This window comes from Paroedura picta, chromosome 5 (genome assembly GCF_049243985.1).
Source record: "Paroedura picta isolate Pp20150507F chromosome 5, Ppicta_v3.0, whole genome shotgun sequence".
Lineage (NCBI taxonomy): Eukaryota > Metazoa > Chordata > Lepidosauria > Squamata > Gekkonidae > Paroedura > Paroedura picta.
The window spans coordinates 53054492-53068501 of NC_135373.1; the positions used below are offsets into that span (position 1 = coordinate 53054492).

At 43.1% G+C, this 14010-nt stretch overlaps 1 protein-coding gene across 6 annotated transcripts in view; it reads right to left on the minus strand.

Annotated features, from left to right (window-relative positions):
- The window catches only part of FRMD4A (FERM domain containing 4A), a 406427-nt gene that overhangs the window by 199506 nt on the left and 192911 nt on the right, over nt 1-14010 (minus strand). The window lies entirely within an intron of this gene.

The following is a 14010-nucleotide window of genomic DNA, read 5'->3' on the forward strand; positions in this document are numbered from 1 at the left end:
CAACAGACAGAGTTTATTTGTAAAGTAATTTATCCCGGAGGCTCCCAGGTTCCCACTCCCAGTTTTAGAAACATGAGCTTTTTCTAGAGTTTATACTTTCCCACCACTCATGTGAGAACTGAAATTTTCCCCTCAGAAAAATGTGTCCCTGTGTCAAAGGGCATTGCCCTAAACATGTCAGCTAAATATAGCGCCTGGCCAAAATCTCAAATTCTTGACTATAAACAGCCATCCAGGGAATGAGTACAAGAAAATGATTATATAGCACACACACAAACACACTTTTATTGTATCTGTCCTAGATTGCCTAGCCAAGGTTCTCTGATATGCTAACTACAATTGTAAATTAACGTTGAGAAACTCCAGTCTGAGTTTCTCAGTTTATCGCAGAGGAATTTGCTGGATTTCCATAGATGAGCTATTACTTGCTACAGTTGATTTAAATGTAACTGCTGTTAATGAGGTTGCGTAACTCGGCTCCAAAGGACCCACATAAGGCTTCAACTGCACAGAGCTCACATACAGTGAAATACATCCTTCACACAGTTATTTGAAAGTATACTTTTCTTTATTATTAAGTTTGTATGACCAAAGGTCTTAAGCATAAAACCAATAGATCACAGCAGGTTATAACAAGTGTTTCAAAATATGCCAGAACAGACAAGAGAAAAATACAGAATAATAAAAGTACCTCTCTCTCTCTTAAAACTTTAAAAACACATTGGATACAATAAATGAGTGGACCTATACAATTTGTCATATGGTCAGCAGGATATGACTTGTTTTAACAGTTTTTTTTAAAGAGACCACTATTGTCAGGTATTTTGCAACAGATTACATTATTTCTGAATGAAAGTCCGCTATCAATAAAGATACTATCCAGGGCTCAGCACAAAACTGATTTTTAGTCAGAACAGGGGTAATCCAAAGAGCCCTGGGGACAGTGCATCGATCACAGAATAACAGAAGGTGGTCTACAGCAGCGGTCCCCAACCCCCGGGCTGGAGAATGGTACCGGTCCGTGGATCAGTCAGTACTGGGCTGCGGCTCCTCCTCATCCTCCTCCCCAGCTGCTGCCTCAGGGGCTGCCCTGCCTACTCTGCCGCTGGCTCACCTTTGGTGCTCTCCGGCAGCCACCATGGCTGGGGCTCTCTCTCAGCATGGCACTGCGCAGCTGCTGCTGGCAGCGCTTCCCAGCGGGCGGTGGGAAGTCAGGGGTGCCGGGGGGAAAGCCAGCGGAGCAGGGGCTTAGGCGGCCGCAACGTCGCTCGGCAAAAGACTACCCCCCCCCCGGGCCACAGTAAAATTGTCAAGCGTTGACCAGTCCCCGGTGATAAAAAGGTTGGGGACCACTGGTCTACAGCCTCTATTGCACTGGATACATAGCCACAGAATCAATCTGAGAATGGAGCTTTAGCAAATTGTCCTCTCAGTTCTGCTGTTGGCAGGGCATTCAGTCTGGCAAGCATAAAGGCATGCCTGTGGCTAGGGTCTTGAGAGAGACTAGTGTACCAATGCCTGCATCAGTGTGCTAGCACAATCAAGGACATTCACCCTCATCCTGATCAGCTTCTTAGTATTCTACATTCTTGAGCATTGTGAGGGAAAGGCCAAGAAGCCTGTCATTTACTCACCTCTTCCAAGCACTTCTAAACGGTCTGAGTTTAAAAGGTGCAAAAGCCCTCCCCCTGCTCTTGAGCACTGGGTACTGAAAAGAGGACCCTCAGTCTCAGAAGCCAAGTCCTAGACTCGAATGAGAGCTGTGCAAACTCTAAGTGCAGTTCCTACGACACAACTAAGCGCTCCTGCCATTCGTCGCAGGAACTTAAGAAATGTATGGTCCACACCCAAAAACTACCCTTATCCAAAGTTCTGCCCCAAACAAGATTTGAGAAATTAGTTTAGCATTAGAAGCCTTGATGGCTGTGGGTATATATTGCCTTCTTTTTGAACAGAAAAAAACATTAAAAGAACATTTGCAATGGTTTTAGCAGTTTCCGTTGCTGAGCGGACATGGGCTTTCCAGGGGAGCTTATCACGGAACATAACAGCACATCCTTTACAGATAGCCTCTCCTGGACACAATAATCAATAAATGTAGCCAGTACAGGTGCATGGAGTGCTAAGTGTTTCCATAAAGCTTAAAAAGTAGAGGGGTTAACCCAGGGGTAGGCAACCTGTGGTTCTCCAGATGTCCATGGACTACAATTCCCATGAGCCCCTGCCAGCAAATGCTGGCAGGGGCTCATGGGAACTGTAGTCCATGGACATCTGGAGGACCACAGGTTGACTACCCCTGGGTTAAAAGACAGCCTTGTTTAATACCTGTTGATAAGGGGATAGGAGCAGTTAGATCCCTCTCTGGTCCTCAGTGATTTTGTGCTACTGGATTCTCATACAATTTAAAGATTAGCCAGTGGAGCCTATTATTTATTATTGTTTTAGACAGTTCAGCCCACAGACAATATCTTGGGACTGAATAGTATCCTACTTGCTCACTCAGACACTTCTGGCTTGGCTTCCTATCTAGAACAGGAAAGCCATGTGCAGGGTGAGAATGAGGCAGCATGCGGCCAAGTCAAACTTAGGTCCCCAAATGCTTCTTTAGCTACTTAATGTCCCATCAGTCTGACACTGCATCATCCTCAATGACTTGCTCCTATTGGCTACCACGTTTTGGATCTGCTGCAGTTTCAAGGTCATATTCAAGGGAAACCCCACACTGAGTATGTTGTAGTAATCAAACTGTTACATGTGAGTAGGTGTACAACACGATTAGGAAGGAGGAGGAGAAGTAATGTGCTTTTGCAGTGGGGAGTCTGCTGATGTTGCAGAAAGAGATGTGGCTGAAGAATTGGCAGAAAGAGCATTGCGTAGCAGAGACACAGAGAGTGCAGCTGAGGAAAGCTCACCAGAGGCGTCACAAGGAGGCCCCAGCAGGATGCTCAAAAGTCGCCTAAGGACATGGGAGAGAGACCAGCAGGCAGAGGAAGCAAGGAATGAGTGGACTGAAAAGATAAAACAGGATTGATGTGGTAAAGAGAAACTGGTTGAGAAGAAGACAAGAAAGGATGGAGGAGAGGAATGGAGTACTGAGAACATTACAAGAGAGATGGATGAAGGATAGGAATGTGGCACAGAGCAGCTGTAAGTCTGCTGTAAAAGGAAGGTGAAAGGGAGGCATAGCAAAATGTCATACCTGTGCTAGAGTATCATGAATTTCATTAATTATGAAATAGAAAATATGCCTTTGAATGCTTGAATAGTACACAATAATAGCAACTTTATTATCAAAAGGCTATACAATTTAACCACCGTTGAAGTCTGATGCTCCTTCAGTGAAACCTCTTGGGCTGAGTGGGTATAATCAGTGGTGGAAAACTGACCACAAAAACTGCACATTAATCTTGTGCAGATGAATTTACAAGTTAAGCACCATAACAGAAATCTTCTGCCAGGTGTTTGACAGAAGCAAGTCATTAGCAGGCTTCCAGATGGGAGTGCATGGCATCCAAGAATATGACATTTGCAAAGCAGGAACAAAGCCTTATCAAACTATTCTTAAGATATAAAGCAATAAAATCAACTCGTAGAACCAGATGTTGCTCTTCCTTAAAAACCAGCTGTTTTAAAGGAATAGTTGAGCCAAATGGAGCCAACACAGGCCTTCAGGAATAGTATTTAAAAAGAACTTGGTTCCCTAAAGAGAAGAAAAGAAGGGTTTTTCTATGAGAACCATGGGAGGAACAGAACAAAAAATCTGAAAGCTTTTTGTGAGAGGACAACAGGTGGGGAGCAAAGAAGGGGGCCAAGTTGATCTTTGAGAGCAACTTCTACCTCCAACTGAAATGCTGTGATCCTATCATGCCTATTAGATATGCCAGTGTGCATCCAAAGGTGTATCCTCTTCCCTGCCTCCAGCACAAGATTACTGAACAAGAGCAAAAATAAATTTTAAGGCTGAGGTTTACAAACTGATAATCTGGCAATTCTACAGTAAATTAAATGGCTCTTAATATAATGAGGGTGTGATAAAATGACATAACAGAAATGTATTAAGAACAATGACATTTACAAAATGAGGCTGTATATATTATTTTAAAGGGTTCTTAAATGTATACAACAATTAAGGATAACTGTGTTTGTGTGTGTTAAGTGTCATCAATCGGTGACCCTATGATTTAACGTCCTCTAAGACCATTAACAGCTATGCAAGGCCTTGCAAACTGGGGGTCATGGCTTTCTTTATAGATGCAATCCATCTCATGTTGGGTCTTCCTTTTTTTCTGGCTGTCTTCAACTTTTCCTAGCATGATTGTCTTTTTCATGATTCTTATCTACACATAATGTGGCCAAAGTACAATAGCCTTTGTTCATTTTAGCTTCTTGGGAGAGTTCAGACTTGATTTGATCTAGAACCCACTTGCTTGTCTTTTTTGGCAGTCTATGGTATCTGTAGAACTCTCCTCCAACACCACATTTCAAAGTAATGAACTTTCTTCCTGTCAGCTTTCTTCATTGTTCAGCTGTGACATCCATACAGAGCAATGGCAAATACTGTATGAATTATTGTGATTTTCATCACCAGCAAAATATCCTAACCTTTATGAATCTTTTCTAGATTCCTTCATCGCTGCCTTTCGCTGTCTCAGTCTCCTGATTCTTTTGGATGTAGTCTCCCTTTTGGTTGATGATGCAGCCAAGGAATAGGAAATTTTGAACAATTTAAATTTCTTCACCATCAGTATTAAAGTTATATGATTTTCCAGTTGTCATTACCTTTGTCTTGATGTTCAGCTGTAATTATGCTTTTGCACTTTCCGCTTTAGCATGTTCAGTTTTAAGGAGTGTTTCAAATGTTCACTAATTTTTGCCAGTAATATGGTATCTCAAATTATTAATGTTCCTTCCACCATTTCTCATTCCACCACTAATCCAGCCAGTGTGGTGTAGTGGTTAAGAGTGGCAGACTCTAAGATAGAGAACTGGGTTTGAAGTCTGCTGGGTGACCTTGGGCCAGTCACAGTTCTCTCAAAATTCTCTCAGCCTCATCACCTCACAAGGGGCCTGTCATGGGGAGAGGAAAAGAACTGTGGACTGCTTTGTGATTCCTTCTGGTAGAAAAAAGTGGGATTCCAACTCTTCTTCTTTTCTTATGATATATTCTGTATTTAGACTGAAGAGAGAGGAAGATACAATACATAGTTTTCTGACCATTCTGTTTTCCAAATTCTTTCTTAATAGTAGTCTCTTGTTCAGCATTCAGGTTGGGCATCAAAATAATCAGAGACACAGCCATTTCATTTAATACCTAAGATAGTTTTGCATGATCTACACAATCAAAAGCTTTGCTGTAATTTATGAAGCACAAACTGATTTTCTTCTGAAATTCTCAGTAACCAATATAACTTTGCGATATGATCTCTAGTGCCTCTTCCTTTTCGGAATCCTGCTTGAGCATCTGGCATTCCTCAGTCTATGTACAGTTTTTAAAAAATCAGTACAGTGAAACAATATCTTTTTTAGGACCATCCAAAAATCATAAAGCAGAGAGTTAGCTTTCAAGGTTCACAGACTACTTCCTCAGCCTCATTGTTAAACAAAAAGAAAAGAAAAAAAGGAGGGGGCAGGGAGATAAATTCCTGGAAGACAGCATGGTAAAAACCCAGTTCATAGCAGGTGGTTGTTTTGAGATTCACAAAGCTCTCTGCAGATGAAAACACATGTTGCACCAAGCATACAGAGCCAAAGAATCGCTTGATGCTCTCCCTCTGAAAAAAGTAGATCAGCAGCTATCTGAGTGTGTCTCTTGTAAATTTAAACTTGAGTGAGAGATCTAAAGATCTGAGATCTTTCCTACCACTTATAAGGAATTGTACCTGCTAGTCCCTGGCAGCATAACAAACAACAGCCAGCAAACATAGGGTAGAATCACAGAGCAGGGAGGAGGCATACAGGCCATCTAGCCCAACCCCCTGTTCAATGCAGAATCAGCCTATTTAATATAATATTTAATAAATATTTCTCTTATATCATGTTGCAGCTATGTTTATCATTCCCTGCATTGCTGTAAACACATGTTGCATTTTTTTTTAAAAAATCACCTTGGCATACTCCTTGCTCCACTTCTGCTAGCCAACTCTCCCAACAGCAGATGCTGTAACAAAAGAGACATATCCATTGGCTACCTATATTTATTGGAATCTTTCCATGACCAGTACAGCCCAAGTTATATTTTTCTCTTAACAATCAGCTGCCACCCTTTGAATCAGGAAAAATGTTTAACAACAGTGCATGCAAGTAATTGTTGGGAGTCCAGCAACACCTAAAGAGAATAATAAGCCGCCTGTGTTGTTAGTCATGAACTCCCAAAGCCGTCTCCCTCATCTGCAGTTGGGTAGCAGAAACTTGGATGTTTCAGTATGTCTTACAGGAAAAGAAACAACTCAGTTCTGCCTTGGATACTTTGTTTGCCTGAACTACAGAACAAGGCATGGAGCCCAATGGGAAACCCCCCCCCCCCAACTATTTTAGTTTTTTAGGGGGGGGAAACACAACTCAACTGATAAATAAGAATCTGCATCTGGCAAATATTATAATAAAAACTGTAACAGGGCAAATTTATTCTTCAAAATATATGCATTCATTTGCCTCATACTAACCCAGACAACTGGCCTATCAACACTGGTCTCATTTTCCTCAGTTTCCATTTATGCCAAAAGGCTGCCAATGGCTGATCTGGTGGGTGGGCTCTAAACCATTATATCCCACTGATGTCCCTCCCATCCCCAACCCTTGTCCCACCTCAAGCTCCATCCCCAAATCTCTAGAAATTTCCTGACCTGGAGTTGGCAACCTTATTCTAGCATCTTAAGAAGGGAGTTCCTAATCACTGCCCTTTTCAACTAGGGATGCCAGGGCCCGAACCAAAGACTTTCTGCATTACTTATTTATTTTTTTTAGAAACAATCATACCCTTTCCGGTTGGCTCAAGGCGGAACACAAACATGTACTCTGATACTGAGCTATGGGCCCTACAAATGAAGGCATATCATCATGAAATAAAGAGAGCAAAATGAAGGAGGAGAAAAATACGGAAAAGAGGAATAGAAGTTACAAACTGAAGAAAGGTTGCTTTATTTCCTACAACACACTAACAGGAAAGACCTGACTCAGCTGGGTGAAGGGAAAAGGGAAACAGACTGCTGAAAACGACAACCCTGTTAAGAAGATGCCAAAACCAGACCTTCACTGTGCTCTGCCTTCCAAATGCTCCAGCCACTGTGGTGCAGATTTGCATTTAAAGAAAACTAAAGAAGGCGCATTTTGAATACACCATGGCTCTGCCTTGAGGGGTCCTCCAGTTTACTTGTCCTGTTAATTTTGTCCCCTCAGTGGTCCTGGACAGGCCCCAAAGGTAAAGCAACCCAATGCCACTGGCTATCTCCTAGATCTCCTAGCTTATGTCAGTTCAACACATCATTAGTTATTTAAAATGCTATATCTCACCGCTTGTTCATTCTTATCAAGCAGCCTGGCACACTACATTCCTTACCTCCATTCCAGTTTTATGTACAGCTGCTCTTTGAGAAGTGGTGATGAGAAAGGCCCAGCAGGCTGGAGTTGTGTCAAGACTGGAGGGGGCATAATATTTCTTTGGCTTAGGTTTTTGCCTATTCTTTAGCAGCAAGTACAGTTCATTGAGCTGGTTAAAGAAATGCCTTTGCTGGTTCTAGAAAATGTAAAGAAACCTCCTCTACGGAATGGACCAAAGCACAAAATAAACTTTACCATAATATACTGAGTGGAAAAAAAATGCAGTGGGTCTCTCACACTCTTTCCTCAAATGCAGTTGTGAAAAGCCAGCCAGGTAGAGCTCTTTTGCTTTTCCAGACGGATTTTAATCATTGTATCAGGTTCTTTTTTTGGCAAAGGAATTTTAAACATGTTCTCTCCTCTCCCCTACAAGTCTTTTCTGTGCCTACAGTGAAACATAGAAATAAAAAAAAAACATCAGGGGAAAAGCCAAGAACTTTATGAAACAGTTGGGGCTCATCATTCTTTTCTAGATCTTTTCTTCTGTAGCAAAAGCTGCTTGGGACCTATAAATGCTTAAACATATAACAGTAAAATCAGAAGAGTCTCAAGAGAGGCTGTAGAGTTTGCAGAATACTATAGAAAACCCACATTAGTATTGCTCCCGCTCCAAAATGGGAAATCCTTGGAGATTTGGTGGTGGACCCTGGAAGTGGGGGAGGAACCTCAGGGAGTATGATACCATAGAATCCATCCTCCAAAGCAGGGCAATTGATCCCTGTCCCATGAAGATGAGCTATAATTCTAGTAGATCTCTAGTTCCCACCCTGAAGCTGGCAACCATATGCTCACATCTCTAGTGCCTGGTCTCTAGTGCCTGATCTTGTGGGAGAAAAAGTCCAGTGAGCAGAGTCCATTGACTCTCAAGGAGTTCAAAATCCTAAAGGCTTATTCTGAGAGTCCACAAACTTCCATTCCAAAATATTCATGTGAAATGTTCCTTCTCTTAAACTAGAATAACCACCAAGGCTAGGCCCTTGGCATGTTGTTAAACCTCTTGAGAAACCATCTTGCCATTAAATATTTAGTTTTACAATGCCAATTCTTCAGAGGGCACTAACAGCCAGAGCCAGTTCACCACCTGTTGTCTCATCCCACCCTGCCTGCTCCACTGGACTGATGGGATATTTGCTGGCCTTTCAAAGCCAAGTTCTCACAAGGAGAAAGAGAGTATGCAGCCTCTCATCATTAGTGCCATATAACGCTATGAGCTGGTGGGTGTACATGGGAGCAGATGTGTAGGCTGATCCTGCATTGAGAAGAAGGTTGGACTAGATGGCCTGTAAGGTCTCTTCCAGCTCTAGCTGTACACTGCTCAGGGAGCAGTATAAATAATTGGTTAAGGGGGGCAGGGTGTCCGGGATATAGAACCCCAAGGGGCCAATCGGAAGGTGCGCAGCATGTTACTTCCGTTTGGCCCCGGACTGATAACAGAGGGGCCAATCAGGAGGCATGAAGTGCCTTCCGATTGGCCCTTCCACCAACTGCCTCCACTTCCAAATGCTTTGTGCCTCCCGACCCTCCCTCTCCCCCCCCCACTAACAAACAAGCGAGGCAGAGCTGACCCGAGGAGAGGACGGTAAATCCACGGGGAGGGGGGAGGGAGGGCTGGGGCACGCTACCCAGGCGAGGCAGTGGGTGTGCTCCACCAGGCCTGCGGAGCGGCCCAAATCTGCGGGGTGGGGAGGGAGGGCGCCGGGGAACACTCCCCAGCCCCTGTGGGGCTGGAGAGCAGGGCAGATCCGCGGGGGGAAAGGAGGGGGCCACAGGCTGAATCGGCAGGGCGGGGCAGGAGGGTGGGGGCTGGGGAACACTCCCCAGCCCCCATGGGGTGCACCCGCCACCTTTGATACTACAAACTGTTTTTAGAGGATTGGAGGAAATGAAGCCAATGAAAACGGAATTTATCTAGAAGCCGTTATGGTTGTTCCTCCTGGTATATAAAAGATGTAAATGAAATTGAATTTACTCATTGTATACATTATTACAAACATGTTGCCTTAGAAAGGTTCCCTGTTTTCTTCTGTTGATTGTTCATTGTGAACCTTTCTTTTTTTGTACTATAACCCTCTGTAGCAAGAAAGGCCTGTAGCAAACAGGTCTAAGTTCTGTGGATGGCCAAATGATGCAGCTCTGGAGGTCTCTAAGCAGCTGCTGCTTACTATTGGGAGAACGGATGTTACTCTGCCATAATCAACATGTATATTTGTATACAAAAAGAAATCTCTCAATGAAGTAATTATATTTTCACTGCTTCCCCCGCTCAAAGGAAGCCAAGCGCTGTAGTGCTGCCCTCTGAAGTTCCTACTGCTTGGGGAAGTGGGGAGCATGTAACAATATTTTTTTCATTTCAGCTTCCAACTGTCCTTTCAAGTTTTCATTCTGTGCTTTGCCTTAGCACAGATGCACATCTATGTCAAAGGAATCTGATCTCCTGCCTGCAATATAGGGCAGAAAATCCCTGTGGAAATCTTGCAATGTAAGGCTTTTTGTTTAAAAAAAAAAGCCATTTCCAGTTCCTGTGCGGGGGGGGGGGGAGCAAGGGCCCAATCTTGAAGCAGTACTGAAGCTCTGTTAGGTTCCCACTAAATCAGTGAAGCAGAACGGCTTCCTCTCTTAAGGCAATCCAACACTGCACAGAAGAATTTGAAAACAAAACAATAAAATGAGTCCATCAGACCCCAGAGGAAATCCTTCTGCCAGTTTTGCTGTGGAGCACAGCTCTCTTTTATATAATTCCTGTTAACCATGAAGTTGTATAACACTATTCATTATTATTTCCTGAAAGTCAAGTCTGGTAAATTCTAACAGGACAGATGTTATGACTGACAAGAGGCTGCTGCTACAAACAGCTCCCCATAACTTTTGCATGCCACAGTGTTACAAAGAGGTTCCCCACTAAGGGCCAAGTCCCTGTTCTGACAGAAAACTCATTGGGTGGCATTGACTAGTCACTGTCTCTCAGTCTAATGTTATAAGGTCATTGTGGAAATAAAATGGCACAAAACATAGTTTGGTGACTGGCTACCTAGGACCCATTTGCCTCCCTTGCGTTACCCATTTGCCTCCCTTGCCAATGCCTGCCACTTATCACACTCAACACCTTCAAAGGTTGGCTGAACAGTGGGAGAGGTGATAAAGCATGTGGAAGAGAGAGTCAGATGAGCAGGGGGTATGGAACATTATTACAGATTTTGACTGCAGAGTGCATCCCACTTCTCTTAAGACTGCCCAGGGGGGTCAGAAGTGGCATGGTAACACATTGCCTTTGGCCTGGCTGATGCTGCTGGAGGAGGTAGCACATGAGAGTCAAGCGCTATTATGACCCAGTCGGCTACTCCATATAAATGGACAACATGGACATGAAATTCACTGTGGATGATACAGCAAAGTCTAAGGTTCCATCTCTACTACCTGTAGAGCACAAAGGTAATGGGTTGGATCCAGACTCAATTTCAACTGATTCCTCCTTCCTGCTGCATCCCCCCCTTCCCCAAGCCATTCCTCGGGGTTCCCTTGAGAGCAGCATTTAGTGGAGATTAGTGTACTACTGTGGGAGGAAGGAACCATTTTGCTGGTAGGAAATTTAGTCTGGATCCAACCCAATTTGGCCAGTGACAATGGGAGGAACAATGGTCCTCCTTCTACTGTCCTCCATACAGGGTCCAATGATAAGAGTCACTGCCCAGGAGCATAGTAATCAAAGTCTGTTCTAACAAATGTTTGAGACTACCAGTTTGGTAAATTAGTAATGCAAAGTATAAAATAGCATGCAAAGATTAACTTAACACAGAAGATCAGACTTGAATTCTTTCCCAGGCACTTCCCTTTAAGCAGAGAACTGGTTTAGAGCTGGTTTTCCTACAACTAAAATAATTTCCTCCTACCTGGTATACTGCTCTGGAGAGGCACCACGGTTTAAGCATGACCCGCACCACCTGCAAATTTCGGAGCCGAGTTGTCCCCAGGACACGAGACGTCAGATTCCATACTAGACTGTCCCAAGTATAAAGTAGGTCCTCAAGCCTAAAGAGTACAGTGGCCATGCCAACTCAAGCTGGCAGTCTCATGCGGTTTGCTAGTTTCTGAGATTCCTAAAGAATGGCAAGGTTAAAAAGTCACAGTGATTTTCCATGCAAGGAAAAATAAAAACCCTCAGAGCCAAAACTCAATGTTCCCCTTCTCGGGAAATTGTTCCTCCTAACATTCTCGGTATATTTCTTAAAATAAAATTATATTGCACCGGGGCCGATGCAAAAATAGTCTTTGCTCGCTAGGGAATTGCGAGTCTTTAGAAAGCTGGTCTTCTTCTATCGATTGTTCAGCACCATAGAGTGGAACCATGAAATAAACTAAAGTTCAGAATCATCACTTTGCCTTCAAAGCACCGGGATTTCATCCAGACAGGATGGAAAACAAACTACTCTTCTTTCTCCCTCTCTCACTTTCCCCTTCTCAGCCAACATTCTCAAGGCATTCCATCTTTCTATTTAACTCTTTAAGATGAAGTTACAACAACCGAAAAATTACACTGCGACACAAAATATCTTCCCCAAATTGAAAAAAATAACCAATTGGACATTGTTTGGATACAGTCTTCTGAACCCCAGCTACTCTTCTTTTTAGAGTAGATGGTGACCATTTATCAAAGCAAATCAAAGATTCACTTTCAGCTTTTCTGCCAGCCTTGCAGCTGCTAAAAGTGGTGGAGTTCCATTAGAAATTAATTACCCATTTGTATCAGGGAGCAGCGGCACCAGGACTGGTGTGAATGTCTAAACAAACATCATCCTTTCATCTACAGGGTACAAAGACGTATGTATTCATTTAAATTATTCATTTCTGTCCCAGTTTTTTCCTGATCTATAGGATTCAAAGTGGCTTATATTCTGGAAACCAGCTGAAATCTCATTTCACAAGAATTCAATACAAACAAGAATTCATTTATCCCGTCACAGAAACTAACTTCCTTTCACAAGTCACTAAATAATCATGATCATCATACAGTGCTGTTTAATTACAACCGATTCAAGCCATGACAGCCCTTCATGGGATTCTCAAGGGAAGAGACAAGCAGAGGTGGTTTGCCATTGCCTGCCCCCTTGTAGCAACCTAGGCCTTCCTTGGCGGTCTCCTATTCATGCACTAACCACAGTACTTAGGTTCTGAGGCTAGTCTCGGCAACTTAGGAAGTCACCAAAAACACTTTGGAAAAACTCCATCAGCAATCTCTGCAGGTTTAGAGATTGCCACATATCTTCCAGAAGACCGTTCCATAAAACCACTGAGAAAATCCAAGCAGCACCAATTCTCACTAACCTCAGTGGAGGAACTGTTCATAATCTTTGGTCTGGTGATGAGCGCTCTCTTGTGGGCTGTATGGGTGAAAGTGGACCTACAGATATGAATATCTCAGATCATGCACACCTTTTAAGGTTAGCACCAGAACCTCGAATTGAACAAGGAAGCAAACTGTAGCCATCCTAAACTAGGGGTGACGTGTGGCAAGGTCCTAACGCCTGTCATCAATCCAGCTGCTGCATTCTGCATCAGTTGTAGCATCCATGTTATAAATGATTAGCAAAAAAGGCCAGCACATCAGAAAACTAAGTATAAAACTAAGTATATTAAAAGAGAAAAAAGTTCTTCAGGATATTTTATAATGTGATCTCTTTTAAAGAGGTGATGATAGAATACAGCAGTTTTGCCACAAAGCAAAAGTGGGCTCATGGTTGGAATTCCGTAGAATGTTCTTAGCGAGACATCACTATATCCCCCCCCCCATACCAAACAAACAAATTGCTAGAAAGAATAGTTCTTGTCTATCAGTTATATCACCGAACTTTTCAAAAATTAACTCTAAAATTATTAGAAGACTCCACAGGAGCCACGTAAATCTTCAGCCAATATAGATGACCATTTTAAAAATTAATTTCCCTGATTTAGAACGGTTTATGCAGCCTCCTGGGCAGTATCTTTCAGGGTGAATAGATTCATATAATATTTAAATTGGATTAATCAAAGCTCAAGTAGCTGACAATGGGGCAGAATACATGCCTCAATTCTAGAACATAGTAGATACAGGAGAGGAGGGGAATCAAACATAAAGATGGCAGAATTGGGTTTGTAGGGCACACCCAAATTTCCTCCTACATAACCGTTCAGGATACAGGAACCTCATATTTTGGTCCCCCTAATTCTGACAGCACCTTCAGACAAGAACAGACATTACTCTGGGGCAGAACGACCATATTCCAACATCTGAGAGCGCTGTGTGGCAAGGGTGCCAGAAGTGGTCAACACGTGCTCCATGTCTTCTAGGAATATCTGATTCCCTGGTCCCCAGCTTTGACACAGCAGCCTCTTCAAGTAGCTCCTAGAAGGAGGAGTGGCACTGGTTTGGGGAAGAGCTCA